Raw genomic sequence first — 26229 nt, 5'->3', positions numbered from 1 at the left:
TTGAAATTCTCATGAGCAGAGGCGCTTTCTAATTTCAGATGAGCTAGACGTTCTGCAAGAACAACCATAATTGTTGCTTTAAGATTTAAATTACAGGTTGATCTGGCCTGCAGCATTTGGATACAGGTTTCACACATGCCACAGTTCAGGTTTAAGATAAAAGGCTAATGTCACGAACCCACCAAGGCCAGTCAAGGTCAAAGGGTCAGACCTTGAGAGTGGGAGTAGCGGAGGAGTTCGTAGTCAAGTCCAGGCCAGGGTCAATACAGAGGGTCAGAGTCTGAGTCAGGTTGCAGGGTCCGAGTCAGGAGGCGAAGTCCAAATCAAGCTGAGGTCAAGCCAGGAATTCAAGAACAAGGAGTGGGAATGGTCATGGTAGCTACAGAAGATCTGCATTGTTGCCTGGACATTTCTGGAATGCCTCTTGCATTTGTTTAGGGCAGGGAGGCTGTGAGGACCCATGGGGCTGCTGTCTGTCAAACTTTGAGGTGGAACTTCCCATAGTCTATGTCCACAGTGGGTCATGGGAAGTGGTGGAGCGCACAAGTTGGTTACAGCTGCTGCTGGTGGCAGCCTGGAGATGGTAGCTGCCTGGTAGCTCTACAGATTTGGCTTCTAGACCCTGTTTTGCCATCTGGTTACAAATTGTGATCTATGCAAAATTATCCAGACCTTTTATTGGATTTGGTTTGGTTAAAATTTTGGACAAATATGCACCCGAGTGGATCGAATCCTGCCAGAGGCTGAACAGCCTTAGCTCCCTCAGGTCGATGGGCTTAGTACCAGAGTAGACCCAGAGAGGTAGGACCTGGTGTTTTGTCATCTCCTTTTGCTCCTGACAGTGGAATTAATGGCATATACTACTTGATCATGAAGGGCAGGCTCCCTCCCAGACACTCACCTGACCACTGCCCAAGGGGTCAGGGAGGAAATAATCACAGAGGTTAATGATAGAAATGACCATTGTTCCCTACGGATCCTAGTGTTTAGTCATGTCTAGTTTAAATTTCCCAATTGGCGTGGCTCCCACCATGTCCCTTAGAAGATTATGCCACAGCCTAACACATCTCACAGTTGGGAAATATTTCCTGATATTCAGCCTCAAGTTTTCCCATCTTAATCTCATCCCATTACTCTTAGTAATACCCCTCCCCCAATGTCCTATCATAAATAATTCCTCTCCTGCCTTGATGTTTATAAACTGCAAATATTTGCAGGCTGTTATCATGTCCCTTTAGTCATCTCTTAGCTAAAATGTACCTACAAAGCTCTTTTAATCTTTCTTCAGAAGTCGACACCCTCACCCCAGGCCTCTTATCGCAGTTTTCTGCTTTTCTCTGAACTCCTTCCAAAGTGTAGCTATTTTTCCTGGTTATGAGGTGCCCTGACCTGAATGCAGCGTTCCGATGGAGCCCAACCAGACCCATATGGAGAAGTACTCTTACGATGTGAGTCCTCTGTGCTTGCAGCCCATCGACTGTTTTTGTAAACTCACTTCTAATTGATTTATTTGAGCATAAGCTTTTGTGAGCTACAGCTCACTTCATCTGCTCACTTCATTCAGCTGTAGCTCACGAAAGCTTATGCTCAAATAAATTGGTTAGTCTCTAAGGTGCCACAAGTACTCCTTTTCTTTTTGCGAATACAGACTAACATGGCTGTTACTCTGAAACCTGTCACTTCTAATTTGCTGTCTGCTGCCATCCCTTGGTCTCTTTCAGCCTTACTGCTCTCTCTTTTCCTTGCCTCTGGTTGAAGCAGGAGGTCCCGCAGGCTGGTCCCCTCCTTGTGGTCCCTTGTGGGCTGGATGAAAGAGAGAAAATATCCCCCTCTCTCTACAAATTCTCTCTCGCCCTTTATTTGAATAAGTGAAGTTGAGTGTTAGGTTCCCTGGCTGAAAAATCACACTGGGGCAGAATAATGTATATATATTTAGGGCGTGAAGTGCTGACACCTCAATGATCTCTTTCTTGACATAATTTATGCTTTATCTCTTGATTCTGCTGCCTCATAAAGTGGAGGCCCATGCTGGAAATGGTCACCACGTTTTGTTAAATGGTGAAATCCTGACTCTGTTTAAGCCAATAGCAAAACTCCCATTGACTTTCATGGGGCCAAGATTTCACCCACAATGGTTTTTGCGTTTATCTGGTCTACCCCTTTCCTGTGCACACCACAAATGGCATGCAGTGAAGTTCTAATGTCACAGAGGGAACAACTGCCATGGACAGGGGTGTGGGCAAACCTCATCACGCTCGAGGTCGCTTTAACAAGTGAGAGCCCCTGACTTTTTAAACCATAGCTGGTGGAACTTATACTGAAGTGCCTCTCCTCTCCCCAGCGAGAATTTCCCTGTCCTGTTCCAGACGGGGAAGGCCAAGGTCCTGAGCAGCTCATCTATGCTTCATCTCAGGGCGAGTGGGGGCAGGCGAAGGTGCTGGTGCTCTGATCTGTCCTCTGCGCGGAAAAATGTGCAGGGTCGGTGGAGAGGTTTCACCTCCAACACTGCTGTGCCACCAGTCTCTCAAAAACTTTTCCCTCCAAAAAGAGCAGTGGGCAACGGGAAGATAGCAAGATTATCAGCATCAAGAGCTGGTTTCTTGAGGAGAGGGTGGGCTTTTGTCTTTTATCATTTTCCTGTGTGAGTTCATTCGAGAGCGTAGTGGTTGTCTGGTTTCACGCACATCGTTGGTACTGGGGAATTTAGTGCACTGGATGAGGTATACCACATGTGATAGGCGTGTATAGGACCCGTGGATCTTGAAAGGTGTGTTGTGTGTGTGTGGGGATCACTGTAGCAATGGAGATACCTCTGCAGGTTTTGCATGTATTGTCATGGCAGGGTCTGGTGCCGCTATGAGTTGGTGGGTCCTGGTCTGTGAGGAGCTTGCTTCTGAGGATGAGCTTGAAGGGATTGTTTGAAGGCCAGAAGAGGGGGTTCAGAAAAGATTTATTTCAGGATGAGGTCCCCATAGAATATGGGTTGGAATTGTTTGCTGATACCCTGTATGGGTTCCGGTGTGTGGGGCGGGAGAGGAGGTGACAAGTAGACGCGTACTGTTGGAGGGGGTTTTATTATTAAAGAACCTGTTTTTGAGCGCATATTTCAAGGGACCATTCAAGGGGCAAAAGGGTGGGACGGGGGAGAGGGGGCGTGGAAGGCTTGGTTATTAATTCCCAGCAGTGTACATTTACACTCTGGTTTGTTCTATAGCAGCATGCTGGGTATAGGGATGATGAACCCTTTTGGCAAGGTGGACCGCCCAGGCACTACAAATTAGAGCTCTGAGTGGCAGCTGTCCTAGGGCTTCTGCACTCGCTTATTGACACATTGGCATTCCTCAGGCTGCAGACTTGTTGATGCTTATGGCACCCATTATGGGACTTTCCTTTTGATGCAAAGCATTTAATTATTTCTGTTGCTCTGCACCCATCATCTTTACTTGTCCCGGTTAGCCTGTGGCAACAACAGGCGCAAAAGAAAGCAGGTGATTATAAATCTGCTGTTGCTTAGGTGCTGTGCTGTCCAGCAAATGTGTATTGCAGAACTGCTCCACCGAAGGGCTGTGTGTATGTCATCCATGTGGATGAGACTTTTGCCAACTTTATTTTACAAGTGAGAGGGATTAAAAAACCTAAAAAACAAGGGAGATGCTTAGACAGGCAGTGTGGTGGTGAGGGGAGGTCAGAAGGTCCGGGTTTTATTCCTAGCTCTGCAACTGACTTGCTCTGTGACCTCAGGCAAGTCACTTAGCCCCAGATCCTTAAAGGCATTTAGGTGCCTAATTCACACTGAAATCAATGGGAGCTGGGCACCTAAATATCTTTAAGGACCTGAGCCTTAATCTTCTCCCTTATGTCAAGGCTAATTCCCCACTCTGACACTTTGAGTGCAGATTTATCACACCTTACATGGTCACTTTGCACCACGCTGGCAATGCAAAGTGGGTGTCAGAGCGGTGTCAAGGGGCATTAAAGATAATCAGGTCCTCAGTATCAGTTTCTTCGTCTGTGAAAAGAGGAAACTGATTCTTATCTTCCTTGCAGATGTGTGGTGAAAACTAGGGTCTTGCTCTTGGTCCTACAGAGCCAGTAGTAAACCTCTTGTTGACTGATGATACAGCATTGAGTCTAAATTAGTTATTACATATTCGTAAAGCACTTTGTGTTTCTAAGGCACTTTTCACCTAAGGGTACAAAGTTTCATTAGTTCACTTTATTATAAAATCTTTGTGTGTATCTGCAAACTAGAAGGAAGGGAAGCATCTCAGTGAAAAAGCTGGTAATGTAAACACGTTGGACTTGACTGCTCAATGCTGTGACCAGTGGTGTATATTATATATATTGATGTGAAACCTACGAGTGAGACTGGGCCAAAAGAGGGTTTGCCAGGAGCACGATAAAGGCAAAGACTCACAAAGTCAGTCCAGTGGCGGTACAAGTGGCTGAAGACTGGCTTAAAGTGGGGAAAGTGATAAAGCAGCCCACTTGAATGCACACTGGCCGCTTGGCAGCAGGCACACAGCTTCAGTCAGACCAGCCGTTGTTGCAGGAAGGTTGGTGGTCAGGCCAGACCATGGAAAATATGCTTTGAATATGATGAAACTGGCACCCCTTTATAATTCTGAACTACGTGGGCTAGATTCAAACTATGAGTCACATATTCACAGCTGTATATTTTGTAAACTATATTGTTCATATTATACACACACATACACATGCTTGATATTAATGGTAACGTGCGCATTTTCATTTTCTCGATTTTTTCAAAATATATATTGCTGCTCACATGAGTGGTCCGACTGGTTTGGAAGGCACCACTCGTGAGTTATGACGATATCAATTTATAAACATTTTCTATGAGATTTATAATATGAAGCCATGTATAAATATATCAGCAAACAGGAATTAGGTTAGGGAAGTTGTATGGTCTGTGTTATACGCAGGTTCAGTCTAGATCAGGGGTTCTCAGAACAAATTATCTGGTGGCTGAAAAATTTACTTTATTATGGGGAATTCAAGTGAAGCCATTGGGCGTTTTGTGTCAAAAATCAATGGCTAGCTATTGCACTTACTAGTATTATTTCTTCAGAAATTCTGCTGATCTACATGTTTGTACAATGGAATACATTGCTAATGAAATACTCCTCTTTCTTCTAACATATATTCATTCTTTCAGTAAATACCATTTCACTGTGATCTAACAAGTTCCTACTGTTCTAATGAAATAACTTGCCTATACATATTACTTTGTTCTATTACAAAATCTTCCTTTTTATCTCAATACAGTAAATAAATCTTTCCCAGCATTTGTTAAGACTTGTTCAATATTTAAATGTTTGTCTAATCCTCAGAAAAACAAAGATTTAGAACAGCCATTGTGAATAGTTAATAATGGGTTTTAAAAAATGAATAGCAAAACATAGGAATATCTTGTTATGGCACTAAGATGTAGATGTCAATTTAGATGTGACTTCTGCCTCACAGGCCGTCAATGCACTCTGAAAATGAAATAAACGTGGTGCAAACAAACCCTCCAGCTGATAATGGAAAGAAACGTATCATTTTTTTTTAAATTGTCTTGACCTGTGAATTCTTAATGTAGCCATCATATTCAATAGAATTGGTCCACACGTATAAAAAAGATTTCTTGAACATTTGTCATTTTTTTCACCTTTTTTCATAGACACTCAAAATGATGATGAACATTTTCATCAAAATTCTGAAATTTAAAAATTTTCAGCTGGCTCTATGGCTGGTTGTAAGAACAAATGGTGAACATTTAGTAGAAATAAAGCTTTTTTTAATCAAAATTAAAAATTGTGATGAACAATTTTGTCAAAAAATCTAATTTCAGAAAAAATTGACCAACCCTGATTTTCATATTGATTTATGAACTAGCACAGGGAACAAAAATAAGTATAAAAATGGTCTATTCCTAAGGGGCCTAATTGTGAGGTCACACCAGTATATTTCAGTGATATCTGTGAATATCTCTGGCCCAGCTAACTTCAGTGGAAATTCTGAATGTGTGGGTATTTGATCAGAGCCTGATTGTTCTTGTGACGGGTTGGACCCCCCTTCTGGAATGCCACCTGATGTACTGAGCCTGCCTGCTCCACTAGCCTGGGCTCCCTCTCCCTGTTTTGCTGAATTAGGCTCTCCGGCCTCTGGCAGCGCGCACACACACACACACACACACACACACACACACACAGCCAGCCAGCTGTGGAAGACAGAGTCTGCAAACAGCTCTCTATGAGAAGACTCAGCTAGGAAGGTGCCCAGAACTCAAGTGCAGCTCCCTTCTGGAAAATACACCCAAAATAATATTGTGTTGCAGTGTAGAGAAATCTATACAATGTAAGCGCATAAATTTACCCCCTCCCTCAATGTGGAGGAAGATATGCACAACTTCTTGGCCCCCCATTAGAAATTGCACAAACTGGGGTTAATAATAAACAAAAACAAGTTTATTAACTATAAAAAGCAGATTTTAAGTGATTATAAGGGATAGTAAACAGAACAAAGCATATTACTAAGCAAAAAAACCCCACAAAACACGCATACTAAGCTTAAGATCTAAAGAGACAGGTTTCAAGTAACAATTTCTCACCCTAAATGTTGTTTTAGGCAAGTTGAAGAGTTTCTGTAGCTTAGAGTTCCAGTTATTGCTCTTTACAGACTAGACTTCTTGAATATTTTTTTATTTAACAAATGCTTTTCTAGCCTTTTTCTGTGCAAATACACTAATTATTGAGGAAAAATCTAGCTTTTGTGCAATGTCACAGTTGACATTAAGCACCGTGAGCCCATTCAAATGCTCTTGTCCCATAGTTGAATGGTGATAGCTCTTTATCTGCTTAAATTTGCAGCTCTAAGCTGAGAGAGTGTGTCACATTTTGGTCTGATAGGGATGTGCAAAAAACCAAGTTGCGAAACTTATCAAATGCGAAAAAATTAACAACTGTCTAAATTTGAGGCCTCCTTTGAGCTTGAGGCCCAGACCAAATGGCCCCCCCTCTTACTGGCCCTGGGAGTGCATAAAGGCCAGGCGAGGATTCCCCTGGTGCGGGTACTGTGTGTGGAAGACTGCCATAAAGCTGCCTTCCGAGGACTGCCATGCAAACCAGGGCATAGGGGGGTGGGTTGGAAGTAGGGCTGCAACCCATAGCACTGCAGCGAATCCAAGCAATGCTACATCCCAGAGGGCAGCCTGGGGAGGCTGTTGTAATTTAGACAGACCCCAGGGCTGAATTATGCCAGGAGTCTCCACAACCCAGGACTGGGAGGGAACAAAGGGAGCTTAATGCTTCTTCGAGGCGCAGCTCAGAACCTGATCCTAAACATTAACAATATGCACCATGCTGCAATGTAACTTAAAAACTCCCACACAAGGAGCCCATCTCAGAATCCACTTTCAGAAAATAACACACAGTTTCATGTAGCTCCAAGGAAGTCATTTTTACTTACAGAAATGCAAGCAAAACATTGGACCGACTAGGGGTCACACTCTGGATATTTTGTCATATGTACAAATGAAAATAAAATACTTGATCTCCTAACTTTCTAACAAAGAAAACAAAAAGGGATTACTAAGCCCCAAGGCAAGTAAGAAATCTAAGATTCTGAGCTGTTTCTGACAGCTTTTCTCCCCCTGGGAAATCGAACCAAAACCTACAAAAATGACTATTTTAATAACATATGGCCAGACCCTGCAACTCTTACTCATGCTGAGTGATACCTTGCTCTGGTTTGATCCTGCACCATTAACGTTAATGCGAGTTTTCCTTTGACTTGAATGGGAGCAGGCTCAAGCCTTCTGTGAGTAGTTCTATTTGATGTCAAACCTAGGGCCTGATCCTTCATTGATTTCAGTGGAGTAAAGTACGAATTTGTGTGAGAAAGGGTGTCAGAATCCAGCCCTTAAAGTAAATAAAATAGTTTTTTTTCCTGGTAAAATACGTATTTAGTAAAAACAACGAGGAGTCCTTGTGGCACCTTAGAGACTAACACATTTATTTGGGCATAAGCTTTCGTGGGCTAGAACCCACTTCATCAGATGCATGGAATGGAAAATACAGGAGCAGGTATAAATACATGAAAAGATGGGAGTTGTCTTACCAACTGTGAAGTTAGTCTAATGAGACAATTCAGTTAACAGTAGGATACCAAGGGAGGAAAAAATAACTTTTATAGTGGTAATGAGAGTGGCCCATTTCAAACAGTTGACAAGAAGGTATGAGTAACAGTAGGGGGAAATTAGTTGTGGGGAAATTAGGTTTAGGTTTCGTAATGACCCAACCACTCCCAGTCTTTAGTCAGACCTAATGTGATGGGGTTCAGTTTGCAAATTAATTCCAGTTCCGCACTTTCACACTGGAGTCTGTTTTTGAAGTTTTTTGTTGAAGAATTGCCACTTTTAGGTCTGTTATTGAGTGACCAGAGAGATGGAAGTGTTCTCCTACTAGTTTTTGAATGTTATAATTCCAGATGTCAGATTTGTGTCCATTTATTCTTCTGCGTAGAGACTGTCCAGTTTGGCCAATGTACATGGCAGAGGGGCATTGCTGGCACATGATGGCATATATCACATTGGTAGATGTGCAGGTGAATAAGCCCCTGATGGTGTGGCTGATGTGGTTAGGTCCTATGATGGTGTCCCTTGAATAGACACGTGGACAGAGTTGATAAGTATTCCCATAAAATTCATTAATTCATCATCACGGGGAAGAGCTGGTGTGGCCTAGTGCAGTGTTTTCCAAACTTGGGACACCGCCTGTTCAGGGAAAGCCCCTGGCCCGGTTTGTTTACCTGCCGCGTCCGCAGGTTCGGCCGATTGCGGCTCCCACTGGCCGCGGTTCACCGCTGCAGGCCAATGGGGCTGCAATCATAAGACCGGACAATAGAAATGATTTGCAGTACTCTTTTCTGTCTATAGGGGTTATCTTTGTTATAGTAAGAAAGACCAGACACTCAAAACAACGTGACCCTTTGCAACCACAGGGCTACATAAGAGAGCCCTGTAAATCTTTGTAGTTTTGCTTTGCAGGGGATTGTACAAAGCATAATGATTTATTGCCTGTTTTATGCTTGGATGCTACATTTTGTTCCACCAGCAAATAACAAGGGCGCCAATATTGCAGCTCAAGTTGTTGGAGGAATTCTGTGCTTAACCTTTTATTGGACAGTTGGTTTCGGAATAACCACTTATTTCCTTGGGTAGGCAACTAATGAGGGTGCAAGTAATTGGCATTTCTATTCGTTACTAGTCAGAGAAGATATGTTATATAAACATTTCCCATGGGCCAGTCTCACCTTCCAGAGAGAACCCCACTGGAGGGGAAATGATTGGTCAGAACCTCAGTTAGTGTAAACCAGCATAGCTTTATGATATCAAGGGAGCTTTGCTGAATTACAGGTGCTGAGGATCTGGCACAATGTGTGAGGAACTCTTGTGAGTTTAAAACGTGGATTTCCAGGCAGATTTTTCACTCAAGGGGGACGTACTATAGGTTGCATGGAACAAACAAACTGCATGGATGCTAAATCCTGCAAAATTAAAGGATCTGCAGGGGTATCCCACAGATCTTGGGGCCACTGTGCAGTGTATCAGATGTTTTTATAGGCCAATTTGCCCTTCCCTTCAAGCAGTACAGCATGTACAAGCAGTACAGCCATGTTCGGATGGGACCTCCCCACCACCCTTGCACAAAGGCCCTTCTCAGGGGTATGTGCAGATATGGAGCTTAAGTTAATGCATAGCTATCAGCGAGGATATCTGCTGGTTTTGAGGGGAAATTTCTGATCAGTTTTATTGAGAAATGGGTATCCAGATCCCTTTGGCAGTTCTGAAAAACCTCAGCCTAAAGGCTTATGGCTGGACCTCACGTACACTGATGGAAATCAGGAGCGACTTTCACTGAAGTGAAGTGGAGTGACACCAGTGTGAAAATGGAGTTTGGTAATATCAGAACTAGGCTGTAGGTCTACACCATCCATGCAGATGTGTTCTGAGAGTAAAAGTATGAGGTACAGATTAATAGTATTGGACATTAACAGTCTGTGTTTTTTAATCTCATATTCCACAGACTCATTTCAATTTTAGTGACATCCAAAGTTTATGAGGGGACTGTCAGGCAAATTCTTTAAGACAAGTAATTTCTGATTTTGTTTTTGCTTGCGGGCTGGAGCCAGGTCTGGGAGAGATAAATGGAAACAATCAAATAGGGATAAGAGGAAGCCGCATTTCAAGAGAACTGATGATATGTTTATGTTAGACTTGGCAGAGGTCTACAGAGTTTGATCCAACCAAAAATTGGCTCTGCAGGTGATGAGACATGGTGCTTACTCAACTCTCTGGCTCTGTCCTCATGAAACATAATTGCAATTCCAGTCAGAGAGGATGCTAAGGATTTACTACTGTGCAATGCTTAAGCAGCTCTTCCATTCTTTCCTTTTACAGGTCCTTTGTTCCATCTATAACCTATGGCACTTGTCATTATTTAATGTTGTGACCACTGGTCGATTGTAGAACTAGTCAAAAAATGAACAATAAAACAACTTTGAAATTTCATTTCCCCCCCACAAATAAGGGTTTTCAAGTGGCTGAAATGGATTCATTTCTTGTGTTTGCAATTCCTTTTCATGAATTTTGTTCTATACTTTTTTCAAAAACACAATTAAAATGTTCACTAAATGGATGTTTAGCTTAAACATAACAGTTTGTTAGCAGTTTTGAAATTAAAAAAGAAGAGAAAAAATCGATGAAGTTTTCAGTAAAAAGTGAAAAATATCAACAAGGTTGGGAAATTTTCCTGAAAAAATTTGCTTTGGAAAAAAAGTCCATTTTTAACCTCGGCTCCTCCCCCCAAAAGAAGAGTTGAAAAATGTTGACCAGCACTACTTAATTGTCATTTTCATGGGGAATGGTCTGTAGTGGTTGATATGCACTTAGGGTTTGATCCTGCTCCCATTCAAAACAATGGAAAACGCCCATTGAGTTTAATGGCTCAGAATCAAGCCCTTAAACAAGAATAATGAGATAATGGCAGTAATTAAAGCCACAGAGTGCTATTTTCTAACTTGGATGACTAAGTCCATATTTTGGTTTGATTGAGCACAATACACTCTTGACATAGCTTTCCTCTCTTTTAAAACCAATAAATGTCCAATTTTCAATATCTAAAGTTAGGTGCCAAAATCAATGTTTAGGCACCCAGTTACATATTTTGGGCACTTAGGTGCTGATTAAATGCTTAAAACAGGTACTTAAAAGCACAAATCTGTGTTTAGAATCTAAATTTAAGTATACCATTTCCTTCAGTTCTCATTTGAATGCACCCCAAAACTCAAAGCAAAGTTAGTCAAAACCACTGGGATTCAGCAGGTTCCTCAAAATGGGGTTGAGGTTCAATCAAAAGGTTGGTGAAACTTTTCAGCTGAGCTGATTTTAGGTTTGTGATGAGACATGAAACCAGGTAGGTTTCACAGACTTTCAGTTTTCCAGGAGAACATTTTGCACAAAAGTCTGGACCATTCCAGGGGTTCTGCCAAAATCCACATAACACATACTTTTTGTGAAATACAAGAGCCTTCATGTAATTATTACATTAATTGTTCTAAAAACAAACAAGCCATTTGAAAGTGACAATAAGAGTCTATTTAATGAGGCAAATCTGACCATAGATTAATTTTGTTAAAGTTCCTTACTCACAGGGAAAAAGAAGTTGGGTCACCCAGACCCCTCTGAAAATTTATTGCTTTGCTCAGGAATTCTGCATACATACCAGGACTGGGAATCTGAGTAGCAGGCTGTTGTGGCAAGTAAAAAAATAAATGGTGTTATCTTGATAGCCAGATAACACAGTATCTGTTCACATAAAGTCATTTGGAGAATATTGTTTGGGAAAACCACTTTGCTTTGGATCCATTCCTTTTTCTTTCCGTCTTCTGATAAAAAATCCCAAACACCAAGCAGTTAAAGGCTGCCATAAAACTGAGAAGAAACACTGACACTGGTGCTTTATCACACTCCATCTGGGAGGCAAGCCAGCGCTTCCTACTTCAAGTTTATTTCTCCTACTCTGCTTTACCTCAGATAATGTCTCATAAACAGTTAAGAGGGTCGTTTATAAACGTTTCAGAATGGTTATTGCTCTCATCATAGCCTTTGGGTCATCTTGCTTGAAGATAGTGAACATCAAGTTAAAAAGCAAAAGCAAAATGTCATGATTATTTGATTTGACTTGCTCAATCTAAGTCAGACAAGTAAGTTGCAAGCTGTCATTTCCCCCAACCTTTTCTTTTTATTATAAAGTTCACATTCAGATGTAAGCAGGGGCTTGTTGGCTTTCCAAGTATGGGGCAAGGTCCATCCTTTCAATCAACTTTTGGCTGCCAATGTCTAAACTAAGGACTGAGCTACTCACAAAGTTGTGCCAGTTTAACTAAAATTGGTTTAAAAACCATTTTAATTAAATGGATGCGCTTAAATTAATTTATATAAATTTAGTTTGAGGCCTTTTCAATACACAACATTTGATTCCTTAACAACTTAACCTATTGCGGTAGGGAATCAATTTAGGCCTTGTCTACATACACACAAGTTGTAACTAATTTAACTAAATCAGTTTGAAACTGATTTAAATGTCTACACAAAGGGTTCCATTGTTTGAACTAAATCAGCTCGGAATGTTCAATATTGAAACAGGACTAGATCAAAGCACACTGATGAACTGTTAATGTGCATCGGAAGGGTCCACATGGACAGTTAGTTCACGTCAGGCTAGTGCATAGAAGGTCACAGCCCATCTTGCCACAAACTAATTATTCATGTAGACCAGCAAGCCAGGTTTAAATTGAAACATTTACACAGGGGTTTGTACTAGTTTAACTAAATTGTTTTAAAAACACTCCATAAGTTAAACTGAGGGAAGCTGGTATGTAGACAAGGCGTAACACACTGACTTTTCATTCCCTTCATTTCTGAGTACTTCCTTGCGTGGTTGGGGTTTTCATCCGTTGATATGAATAAGGATTTCTCCACTGACTTCAATATTGAAATAATAATATAATAACCTTAACCTACATAATCTACTATGTATTAAGGCCTCTAAACATAAGTTGCAGTGGAAAGTGGAATCACAGCACGGGAAAGGCATGGAGCATACTGTGATGGAAAGGTCTCTTGACATAAAGGTTTAAGGTGGAAAGAGAATTCAGATTTAACTCTGTTACATTTCAATAATAATAGGATGGGGAGACAAACCTGCATAAGCCACAGAATTCAGAGTTAAGGCTGATATTCTGTCAGGAGCAAGGTCATCATTGTTACTGAGCAATGCAGGGAACAAAGGCATGTATTTAAGAACAAAATGTCTGACTTGACATTCAGTAGTCCTTGGTTCTCCAGTGTGCTGTGACTGCTTGGCACAGAGGAATCCTTAGGTGGTAGAGAGCTGTCATAGCAGCTCCTGTGTTACCAGCAGAGGGGATGTGACTAGGGGGCCTGGCTGGGCCATCCTGGTGTCCTGCTCATTTCTGCCAGCAAGTGTAAGAACTTGCAGGGCTAAAACCCAGGCCCATAGGGGTTCTGGGCCACTGATGCCTCCATACTTCCACAGGAGGCTTAAGCTAGGCTCTCATGGGAGGACCCTGTGAGGCTGGGCCAAGCAGGAAGTACTGCCCAGCAGGACCTGAGTGGCAGCTCCTTGTAGCCCACTGATTGGCTGGCACTGGTACTTAAGCCAGGAAGCCATGCTAAGGAGTTGTCTGAGCAACAATAGAGATTACTACCTGCCCGTCTTGCTTCAAACCTTGTGTTTCTGACCCTGCCTACCTTCTGGTTCCTGACTCTTGGTTTACCCTCTGGCCTATTTTGGACTCAGACCCTCTGGTACCCGACTTGGCCTGACTCCCACTCTGACCACTAGGTCTGACTGCCCATGACTGGCAGTGACAGCATGTACACCTAAGGCACTTTATCAATTATAGCAACTCTTTATCCCCTTTTATAGCCTAATCATCAAACTGGTTATCAGTCAACCATGGCAAATTACTGTGTGCTAGCCTTACCCAGCCAGCCACCTTTCTGGATCAGGGATTGCTAATCCCAGGTTGTATCTGAGCCACAAATCCTCCACCCCAGCCAGTCCCATCTGCCCACAGGTGTCCCTTGGGAGTGTTACCTTTGGCTGGCTACCAGGGTGAGTCCTTAAGAGCCTTTTTAATTTCATTTTTAGACTTTACACCACCGTGATTTCTTCACACCACTCCTATGTGGTAGGCAAATGTCATTACCCTCATTATACAGATGAGAAATTGAGGCACAGAGGGATTAAGTGATCTACTCAGGAGCACACAAAACATCTGTGACAGAGGTGGGAGCCTAACCCAGATCTTCTGAATCCCAGTCTACTTGGGCAACCACAAGATCACTCTTCCTCTCAGAAAGACCCTGCTTGAGTGCTGGGTGCCATGCTAATATCAGTCTACATGGCTAATTTATTGTGACTGAGTTTGAAGAGACCGGCTTAAAAAAAAACATGTTTACAATAATCTTTCATGTTCTGCACAGGAAAAGGATTCACCTGTGTAATCTTTTGAGCTAATCTTCCCTCAGGTCTTGTTTAACATTATGAAATGGCAGCTCGTATAACTTTATTACTTGAGCTAAATATGATTCTTTTGCTGTCTTACAGCTAATGTTCTCCTAATCCATAATAATAAAGCTACTAGGGTATAGTGACTTTATAGACTTCTTCTTTTTTCATTACTCCAAATATGTTACCTCATTAATTGCATAATTAACAATTGACTGTAGCATTGAGCAGTATGTGTTGTTACATTACTATTGAATACAAAGTAGAAATGACCTAATATTTATTTGTAACATAATCTTTACTTTGCAAAGATGCCTTGAAGATCAAAGAGAAGACGAATGTTTTGAAATTAAAGGCAAAAATGAACAGAATTGCTGTACTGTTGTTACATTTGTTCTGGAATCTTTAGGGACAAGATTCTGATCTGACTCTCCTTACCCCGCAAAACTGGCTCCTGGTGGATTTCCCTTGCTCACAGCTGTGCTGTAATGGAATTATCTGGTTTAGCCACCAGGACCTGATTTAAGTCAATGAGAATCTTCAATATACTTTGGATTAGAGGCTGACTCAGGAAGTGATTCTCTTTACAGCATTCAAGATTAAAAAGGTGAAAATATCAATGATTAGAAAAAAAACATGAGAGCTGATATTTATTAAATATACATAGTTGGAAAGACCAAGAGCCAAATCCTTCATTCTTGTCCACACTGGAACCCTGAAGCACAGTGTGGGTGTCTAGTGCCTACTCAATGCGCATTCCATGTGTGGGAATTCCACAGTTCTTACCCAAAGCCCACTGAAATCAGAGACTTTTCCCTTGACTTCACTGGGCTTTGGGACAGGCACCATCAGAGTTCTGCATGTGATATGAAAGCAGACGAGGCATGCGAGTTCTGTTCTGTGGTTCCCAGAGCTGCATTATGGATAAGGAGGGAGAAAATTGTCCCACGTCAAAATCCTAAAATTCTGAACTCATCCCAAAGTTATTTTTCTTAAGCTGTTCATGGTAGCCAATTCCATTATTGTATCAACCTGTTCTCTTCTCATATCATTGTCACACCAGTGTAAATCTGCTGGCTTCAGAGGAGACATTCTGGAGTTACGTATTAAGAGACATAGGTCTGACTAGTGTGTAATGTCTGACTTGAAAAGCTTTCTTTTCTCTAGTTATATTCATCTTTGTCAGTTAGAAGCACTATTTGATGTTCCCGGGAACAGTATTTTCACCTGTATAGCATCAAAGATGCAGTTGCCAACTTTAGCTTTTTTATTTTTTTTTAAAAGCCTCAGCTCCAGGAGCCATGTGGCTACATGAGAATCTCATCTCTCAATTTGTAAAAAAGAGTAAGTATCTAGCACTCATGGTTGCAAAGGAAAGCTTGGAAACATGAGCCTAACAGCTCAGAAAGCAGAAGGCAAATCAAAAGATCCCAACGTTTATTATCTCATAACTTCTAAGGGTCTGACTCCTGATCTTTGAATGTTTGGCAGGCGCTGGTCATACTGAGCTACAGAAGATAATATTACTGGGCAGCACATGCAAGCTTGAACAAAAGAGAAGCAAGTTTGTACTTGAAAAGAGGAAATGAAATTATAAGTGGGCCAGCTATCATCTTTTTTACAGTTTCACATTTATATTTACACATATACAAAGGGAAATCAAAGTGACACAAGACTTGGAGGCTGGAATTCCAAGGTTCTAAGCTCATCTCTGACGCTGACGTTTCGATGGCTTTGAGCAAGGCGCATGCCCTCTGGGTCTCAGGTAACAATTTGTAAAATGGGGATAATAAGACTTACCTATCTCACAGGAATGTTGTAAGTTCTGGTTAATGTTTATGAAGCACTTTGACGATGGAAAACTCTGTGAAACTGCCATGCGTTATTTTTATTGGGCTCAAACCTACAGTCCCTACTCACTCAGGGACAGATTATGACCTTTACTCTACCAAGTAGTATTTAACTCCACAAATGACCCCACTGATTTCAACAGGACTAGTCACTGCAAAAGGTACAATTTAGTATGAACACTAAATAGTACAATCTGGGCTTCACTTTTACACAGGCAAAATCCCTTTTAGCACAATAAATTGTAGGTCATATGTTATTACTCATCCTTATTTATTTGAAAAATAAATGATCATAACATTTGCTAAAGTACATTGTCTGTCTTGATTGTCCAGGTCTGTAAAGATTCCAGTATTGGGTCCTGACAATTTAAAACCAAAATTAAATACTTCACCTAATTATAGTTCTATCCCTGTCTAGTTATCTTTGAGCTTTTGCAGCTGTCAGGTTCAAATATTTCTAGTAACTGTGGCAGTGACATTTGTTCAACAGATGAGGTAGGAGTAAAAGATAAAGGGGCAATAGACTGGATTAAGCAGTGGAAAGAAGATAGGATACGTATTTGAATGTGACATGGAATATTGTAACTTAAGTGTGAAGATAAACTTGAGTTTACTAGATTACACAACTAAAATAAGATAGCAGGTGGTACGGTAGGTTGCACACTACGGGCAAAAAAAAAAGGGGGGGGGAAGCATTTTTCTTAATAAATTATTGGGAACCTAGTTACCCAAAGTCCTGGTGCAAGGAAACAAAATCAACATTTTAGTAAAGAAGAGTTTAAGTTCCTTTTCAGCTAGTTTTTCACTTCTCTACAGTTTTTTGGAAGGAAAATATTTATGATTGCACTTTGGCACCAGATTTCAGATGTGGGCAGTTGCACATGTCTTACTCTAAAATATCTAGGAGGAAAAATTCTGCTGTGAGGGTTACAAACCAAACAAACCCATTGACTTCAGTGAGGTTGCGTGTTGCCCTTAAATTTAACTCCAGAACACCTGAATGGGAACTCTTCTCTGCTTTTTTTTGCCCCTTTTACACTTTTTTCTTGCACAGTGATTTGATCTTTCTAGGTCTGTTGCATTTTTGATGCATCTGGAATTCCATGGCATCTTAGATGATTTTGCCTTTTCCCCCCAAAAACAATGTTTTGTAACTATATTTCCATCCTTTGTAAAACAGCATTGTGTCATTATTTCTTGGTTTTCAAGCTTTGTATTAAAGCAACAAAGATTTTGACTGAGAATTCCCTACAGGAGATTTAGTGGTAGGAGACACCTTAAAAGGAAAGCCCTGTAAGGAAAACCATATGCTTGTTTTTTGGGGGAAGGTAGGTGGAATATTATGAATGTGAAAGTCTTAAATCTATTATCTTTGCTATGAAATCCAACTGCCCACATGTATCACATTCAGCTACGCTTCAGTATGCCACACAGGTAGATAGTTTAATTTGTTAGATAGTTGAGCTCCCAACTGAAGGAAGATAGAATGACCTGCAAAACATGCTCAGACCTGTTCTTCTCCCAAGCGGGATTTGGAGAGCGGCTGCTCTGATAACTCTGTGGGTGTTTATTCAGTGTGAAACACAGGCAAGGGCTGGGATTTTTGGCTGCAGAATTTGTATTTGAATTGCATAAAGTAATTACAATAACACAAATGAATCCTCCATCTTTACAAATGAAAGGAAAGAGGGAGTGAGGCCATCTCCAATCAGGACAAATACTGGTAGGCAAATGTATTATACTCCTTTGGGTATTTTTATGATAAGATGTGGCTGAAATGACTGGATGTAATGCATACTGCTGAAGGGCAGTCTATGGGTCTCTGTAGCTGTATCTTGGAAGTGTTGTAAATTGAGAGTGATATTTTCAAAGCTGCACAAGGCGTCCGGGTGCATAATTCCCATTTCATTTCAATGGAAGCTGCGTGTCCAAATCTCAGCCTGAGTATTGTACTAAATTTGTATTCCATATTCTGCTCTACTGTAAATGGTGCAGATCTCCAGATTCACATGCATGTTGATTGTTTGTGCTACTGAACGTCTTAACAGCATAAAGGGACCCAACATGGTTTGGGTTAAAATAAAAAAATAAAAAATGTAATGACGTGCTTATGTTCCTACCTATGACACAGTCTGGAACAGGTGGCTCTGGAGCAGCTGAGGGCCTTATTTCACTCAGACCACATGTGAAACTTCCACTGACGTCACTAGGAGCTATGCATGAAGAGCAGTGGCAGTATAGGGTTGTAAGTGAGCATAATTTAAAATTGACATTGGAAAGAATAATTTATGCGTTGTTGTCTCCTCAGATGTGAAACCAGTAGGGCGCTCGGTAGCTACACCTGTTTACACGTCTTTTGGCTCACTCTGAGATGCTCATGAAAAACACAGCTCTTGTGGACAGTGTGAGAATCTGTAGCAATCACTGAAATCCAGCAACCAGAACCGATTTCACTGACTGATCTATCAGTAGGTTTTTCTCTATGACAGATAATATTAGCTGGGAGTTTCAGAGGACCCGAAGGGTATGTCTACACTGCAATTGGACACTCACGGCTGGCCTGTGCCAGCTGACTTGGGCTAGCAGGGCTCAGGCTGTGGGGCTGTTTAATTGCAGTGTAGACTTTCGGTCTCAGGCTGCAGCCTCAGCTCTGGGACCCTCCTACCTCTCTGGGTCCTGGAGCCCAGCGTCCATCTCGAGCCCGCACGTCTACACTGAAATTAAACAGCCCATTAGCCCGAACCGTGTAAGCCTGAATCAGGTGGCATGGGCCAGCCATGGGTTTTTAATTGCAGTGTAGACATACCCTTTTAATTGCAGTGTAGACAAGTGAGTTAGGAGCCCAAATTTAATTGAAATTCATTGGGAGTTGGGCACTTTACTTAGTCTCCTTTGAAAGTCCCAGCCCTTAATTTTATTTCACATTTTTCTTATACAGAAAGCTGGGTATTAGAACATAAGAGTGTAGAAATCTGTGATACAAAGGATATAAGATAAGTAACGAGACTGGGAGTTAGAATGCCGGCGTTCTATTCCTGAGCCCGCTGTAGACTTCCTGTATAATCTTCATCAAATCGCTTAACTTCTCTGTGCCTCAACTTCTTCAACTGTAAAATGGGGAAAATAAGAGGGACCTGCTTAACAGAATTGTAAGTGAGGCTTAATTCATTATTATTTGTAAGGAGCATTGAGCTATTCATATGGAAGGTGGTGCAGAACAATCCTGGGGGTCATAACATTCTGCTCATCCAACAGCCTCCCCTTGGGTCAGTTGGAGAAGTTATTCTTCACTTTCTCCCCTAAAAAAGCCATTGCACTGTGATGGTGGTGCAGAATTATAATGACTATAAATCATGAGTTTATTTTCTAAGATAACTACACATGCAATATAAAAATAATAAGCCTAAAGTGGATGAAAATGGTCTTACACATTTTACAATGATCTTGATTGGATTTTTCAAAAGGGCTGTGTTGGCCTAATTTTATTTCCATTGAGTTCAGTTCAAGTGGAGGCAAGTTAAGCCAGTGCTGAGAACTTTAGAAATTTCACACTAAATCTTTTCATTCCACTTCCTTCAGGTCATATGGTAGAAGCATGACAAGACTGCTATATAATGATGACCTAAGGAATTGTGTTTTAGGACATGACTCATGTTAGATTTTACACTGAGATTAGACTAGGACATATTCTATCTGGAGATTCAACGTATGTCAAAGCTCTGTCAGCAAGATCACACACACCATGTTAAAAAAAAATAAAAGGTTGGAGAGAAAATCTTTATGGTGTATCAAGTGATTGAATTCCCTTTCCAGATATAGGAGCCAGTGCTCAGTGTAAAACTTATTTAATATGCACTTTGCAGGGGTACATATGAACATTTCCTTGGTTTTCATCTACCTGAGATTGTACCTGGAATAAGGGAGAAACACACAGGAGTGTTGGTCATCTTTATTTCCTGGCTCCAGTCACATGGCCTGGATCAGGAGAATTATAAAAAGTCACATGCCAGTGGTCAGTCACTATCCACTAACTCACTCCAAATCCATCCATGCGTTGACTGCCAGTGCAAGGATCACTGTACCACTTAGGAGTGGGGTTTTGTGTGGGTACCTGTCTGTCCTTTGCATGCTGCAGCAAGTGTCTGAACCCCAGCCCCATGAAGTAAAGACTCCAGGACGGGGCACTGTGGTTCTGATCCAACTCCCATTGAAGTCAGTGCAAATCTTTTCACTGACTTCACTGGGAGCTGGCCTGGGCCTGAAGAATTCATTTTAATTTGCATGAGAAACAAAGGCATGCAGCTTTCCTATGATATGACCCGGCTGCCTTCATTAATCCCCTACTGCCCCTTGCGTAACAAGACTGCAATTTGTTGCATAAACAGTGGATAGCCCCAAAAGACTGGGGTGATAGTCATGCACATTTATATGAAAGAAACCAACCCTTACAAGCCATTTTATTAAAAGAGGCTCAAGGCCATTTACTTATGCTGCACATTTCTGTCTATTTGCTCAGGTATTTACTAAAAAAGCACAGATACATTAGCAATTGCCGCATCCCCTGGTACTTAAGCTGGCTCTGAAGTACAGAGCACCCCCTTAAAGAAACAAAGTCAGCTCCGTACGAGATGTGGCCTTCCAAGTACGGCGCAACAACAGGAAATGTCCTATTCCTCAGGGCACGTGGAGTGGAAAGAGACCTGAAGTGTGCTGCCTAATCTCATGGACCCTGAGGGCCATCTTTTCAAGCTGCCGGGTGTTAGACACCAAAGTCCATATTTAGGTACTTAAGACAAAGTGGTGTAATTCTCAGCAACGCTGTTCGCAGTGACCTCAGTGGGAGTGTAGCGTGTGCTGAAAACCACCTACTTCTATTTAGGTACCAGCCATTGCAAATTTTGGTTTAATTAATGCCGGTTGGTTGCCTCCTCGCACCACATATCCATATGTTGGTCACCATGGAAACTAGGTTGCCTTACAAAGGTTAAAAATCCCACAAAAAGAGGGAAAATCCCAGGGAACCCCCCCTGCAACTTTAAAATGTTTTCTTTGCTTGGTTGACATTCGCAGTAATGACCTCTGTGTACTCAATAAATGACTGGCTGGGGTTAATGATGCAAAGCATATCAACTCCTCTCAGCTGGTTACCAATCCCCAGGAAATGCACCCTGCCTTATTGCTGTTGGAGGGTACGCTAGGAGCTTTCTTTTCATTAGCGTTACCTGTGTGCATAGATATGTTGCAGAAACATATTTTTTCAATCAGATAATGCATTTTCAATGAAACAACTTTGTTTCTTCTACTCATTCTCCCCTCTTTTTCTGTTATACACTGTGCATCTTTGGTTAACGTTGTAATGGCATCTTACAATAAATTTAGTTATATTCTTTTGACCTCGCTATTATTATTAAGTGCCATACAGATGCATAATAATGACCGGATCCTGCCCCCAAGAGCTTTCCATCTAACTCAAGAGAAGGCACGATGGGTGAGTGTCACAAACGCTAGCAAGGAAATGGGAAGGAACAGGAGCCATAGAAATGTTCTTGGTAAAGGCTATTAAGAAAAAGCATGGCAAAGGCTACTCATAAACTGACCCATCGCGCAATCCAGTAGAATTACACCATAGAGGAATATGGCATGTGGCTATTAAACAAGGACATGTATTAATTATAAGGGTTTAAAAAAGATGATGGTATGTGCTATGTGTCCTAAAAATTGTTAACAATATTTGTAAAGGAACAGATTGTTTTTGAAATTGGGAAGAAAAGTAGCAAGTGCAAGCCACTGGGCTTGAAGACTTTTCAATGGCCCCCTTTTAAATACAAAACAGTGATAATGCCACCAAAAATGTTCACTCCACTAGCAGAGATGTATTAATGATGAATGCAGACATGATGTGGAACACTGAGTACTATTACTGTTGGAGAAGGATATTCATTTAACTTGAAAACTACTCCAGAAACCTTTAAAAAAAAAGTTAAATGTAGCATTTTCCAGTGCTGTTAAACCATAACTATTTTCCGATTGCCAAGCTTGCGCTAGCACGTGGTAAAAGCAGTGGGCTTCCAACACCTGCCCACAAAAACCAACAGACAAATACCCCCTCACCATATGGACTAAGGCCTTCAGTACCCTGGCACAAAGTTAGGAGGCATTCAGGATCAGTTAAGCCCTTCACAGAAGAAGAGCTCCAGCAAGTATCAAGAGGGGTGAGCTGCACAAGAGCCCCATGGATAGCAAGAGGCCTACTTGCATAGGCCTCCCAGCCTGGGTAGACAGACATGAGCTCCCTTTGCTCGAGTTAGTGTGCTAACAATAGCAGTGTGGATGTTGCAGCATGGGTGGGGTGGGGGTATGCGCTAGCCACCTGAGTACAAGCCTGCCTACCCCCTGGGTCCATATTTGGGCAGCTAGCCCATGCCACCTACACTGCTATTTTTCGAGTGCTAACTTGAGCAGAGCCAGCGTGTGTCTCTCTACCCAGCCTGGGACACCTGCTCCCAGCTGCAGTGAAGACGTACCCCTTGACCCACAATGCCCTCAACCAGCTGCACCCTGGGGCATGAAGACAGGAAGGAGGTTTGCCAAGTCCTTTCAGATCAGATGACATTTAGCTGGCAGAAGAGAACTAGCTCCGTATTTGAACAAGCATATATTCAGTAAAAAGGCTGCCTGTGTCCCCATGTAACTTGTGGTGTCTGTCCACACTAGGGTGTGTCCCCTGTAACCATGGTTTTCATGTTCATCAGATCGGCATCTACTGACAGGAATGATTCCTCAAGACAAAGACGTTTGGAAGAGGAAGTTTAACCATTTTTCAGGTTGCATTTTTTTGGAGGGGGAAATCACTGTCCCCAGTTCCTGGAACCACAAAGTGTTCTCTTTTCAAACTCGCCCCCCCCCTCCACTTTTTTGGTGTGCTGTGGTCTAAGGACTGAGCAGGACTCATCACTGCAGAACAGTTTACTTGGAGTGTGAGTATGGAGGCAAAATTATACTCTATGGCAGTTGTCTGTGGCATAACATTTTTGTCACATGCTGGAAAGGAAAGAATAATGGGCAATTTGTTGTATCAACTTGGATTATTTCGACTCAAAAGTTACAGGAAATCTATTGTTTTAAAAGCATTTTCCATTGTTGACCTAAAAAAAGGGGCAAAAATAAATAACCTTATAAGCAATTTTCTATGTATTACAAAATAAATAGCTTTGCAATGAAACCTGAAGTAAATAACTCTGAAGCTTAGTTATTGTTTGGTATTGGTTTCAGTGGTAAGCTTCACACTGCTCAAGTGCCATTGCGAACTATATCGTCTTTCAGGACAAAACAGTAAAAACCCCTTGTCGCGTTTAATGGAAATCAGTTTGAATTGAGAATTCAGCTTTCAGCAAATTAATACCATTCCTGTGCCTTTTGTTCATACATGTCTTTTTTCATTATTGGTATCATTATGCACGTTTATTTAACATGTAGTAGCAATGCTTAGCACACCCATCAGTGAATTAGGCCGTGAATTCCCTGCACTTTAAATTAACCACACTATAGGGCTGGATTCTGTAACCCGTACTTGACAGAGTAGTCCTTTCTCATACTAGCAGTCTCACTGATGTCCTGGGATGATACACATGCAAAATTGTTGCAGGATCAGGCAGTGCAGTGTGCTTCCACAATACATTCATCCATTCTGCACACTTCACTTTGTGATAGCATAACTGTGAAAGCTCCCTGTAGCATGCGTGTGGCCATGTGGGGAATCTATGCCAATGCTGGTGTGAAGTGAAGATACCCAGCAAACGGACAAAGGCTGTCAAAGGAAATAAATTCTTTGAGACACGGTTTTTTGAGCTCACTGAAATCAAACTCTTCCTGTAAGTAAGCAGTGGTGTAGGACTTCACCTTCCCTGCACTATTGCGTGGCAATGTATGCAGTTTGTGTTTAACTCCCATCCCAAGAGTCTATCATTTATCCTTTGCATCACCATCTACCTTAAGCCATGTATCAGTGGCAAGCACTCACTGAGTCCCTTTTGAGGATGGGCGGCAAATGAAGGCTTATCCAGAAGAGTCTTTAGTGGAGGAACAAGTCTGTATCTCTGTGAGTTGGTGTTATAGTCTTCAAACATGCTCTTCCAGTGGGCATGTTGTGCATGACCCAGGGAAAGCACCTACTCCACCCTCAATAGGATTATTTGGAGAGGTGGGTTATGGAGTTACAACCAGTGCACTACAAACAGAGGGCAGATAAATTCTCTCTAGCTGATTGTATCTGCCATGGTTGCACAGGGGAAAGTGGTGGTCTGAAAGATGGTCAGCATCCTTATCAGGTCGGGCTAGCAGTGTAAGACACATACAATCCATTACTGGACATGTGGCTACTAAAGAATCCACTCAAATACTTGCTTGCATTTGTAAATAAATTCCCCTGGGCTATGCTCATGTCCCTTTTGTTGTTACTGATGATTTGCTAAGGGCAAAAATGTCCTAGCTCTGTGCGAGGCACAAGAGGAACACAGTCCTGCCCTAAATAGCTTGTAACCTAAAAACAGAAACTTTCTGGAGGGCACTGTGGAAGAAGGGAATCTGCAGTGTCTAGTTTCCCATGAACGTTTGAGTGATCGCACTTGACTGGTATGAATGCTCAGAGGAAAGCGAAATTCAAAGCTGCATGAGTAAGTTACCGCAGACCCTGAATTTTAAATTTACATGTGTGTGCATTTGTACCAGAAATACTTGCCTGTTTGTCTAGTTAGAGAATAGAAACAGTAGTATGTGACTTGTCCAACCAGTCACACAACTGAGCAACACAGCTCAATGTTTGACTATTAAATACTCACAGTGGACTGCTCATGATCATTCCATACAGTGGGGGGAAATTATTCACCAATTTCACAGAATAGTGAATCAGTAGAAGCAGATCATCACAATCTGCTTGGGAATGTTCCACAAGCAGGAAAATAAGCTAAATTCATTGGATACATTATTTGTTTCACATTGTTTGCTCGGCTCTAGTGATAGCTAGTCCCCCAGCAGAACGATACTATGGAATCTGCATCCAGTCCACAACAGAATTTTAAAATCCACGAATTGAGCTTGGCACTTGATTGAGAAGGGGTTGTACATGGCGCTTTTGTGCTGAATACTTCCATATCTGGTGCAACTTGTTTATTGCAGCCTGCTTCATGGTGTTACAGACAATGTAAGCCAGGGTAGCCTGCACTGAGAAGCCTTCAGTGACTGGAAGCAACGCAGAACGATTGTATGTACAGTTAACACTTGCATGATCGGCCCCCTATGCAACCATCTGGTTCTGCTGAAGCTTCTGATCTCTCAGCATGGCTTGATTTCTGTGGCAATAGAAGCAGCATTCCCATCATAGAAATAGAGAACAACAGTTAATGCTGCCGCTGCTTAGGGGTAAAGAAAGTTCCCACCACGGGAACTTATTCCCCTTATTGGACACATCTGTATACAAAGCAAAGAAGCTATCTTTTCCAGTAGCTCAGTCAGGCAGGGTTTGGGCCAGGGAAATTCACGTGAAGCCAGACATATTTAGCAGCACATAATACCTTGCCGAGTTGGCATGCTTCTTTCCAGCCTGTATCAGCTTTTGGAAAATGACACTGAATAGAATCATAGAATCTCAGGGTTGGAAGGGACCTCAGGAGGTCATCTAGTCCAACCCCCTGCTCGAAGCAGGACCAATCCCCAATTTTTGCCCCAAATGGCCCCCTCAAGGATTGAACTCACAACCCTGGGTTTAGCAGGCCAATGCT

The sequence above is a fragment of the Natator depressus genome, chromosome 8 (genome assembly GCF_965152275.1).
Source record: "Natator depressus isolate rNatDep1 chromosome 8, rNatDep2.hap1, whole genome shotgun sequence".
Lineage (NCBI taxonomy): Eukaryota > Metazoa > Chordata > Testudines > Cheloniidae > Natator > Natator depressus.
The sequence above is the reverse complement of the archived record's forward strand: the minus strand, read 5'-3'. Positions refer to the sequence as shown.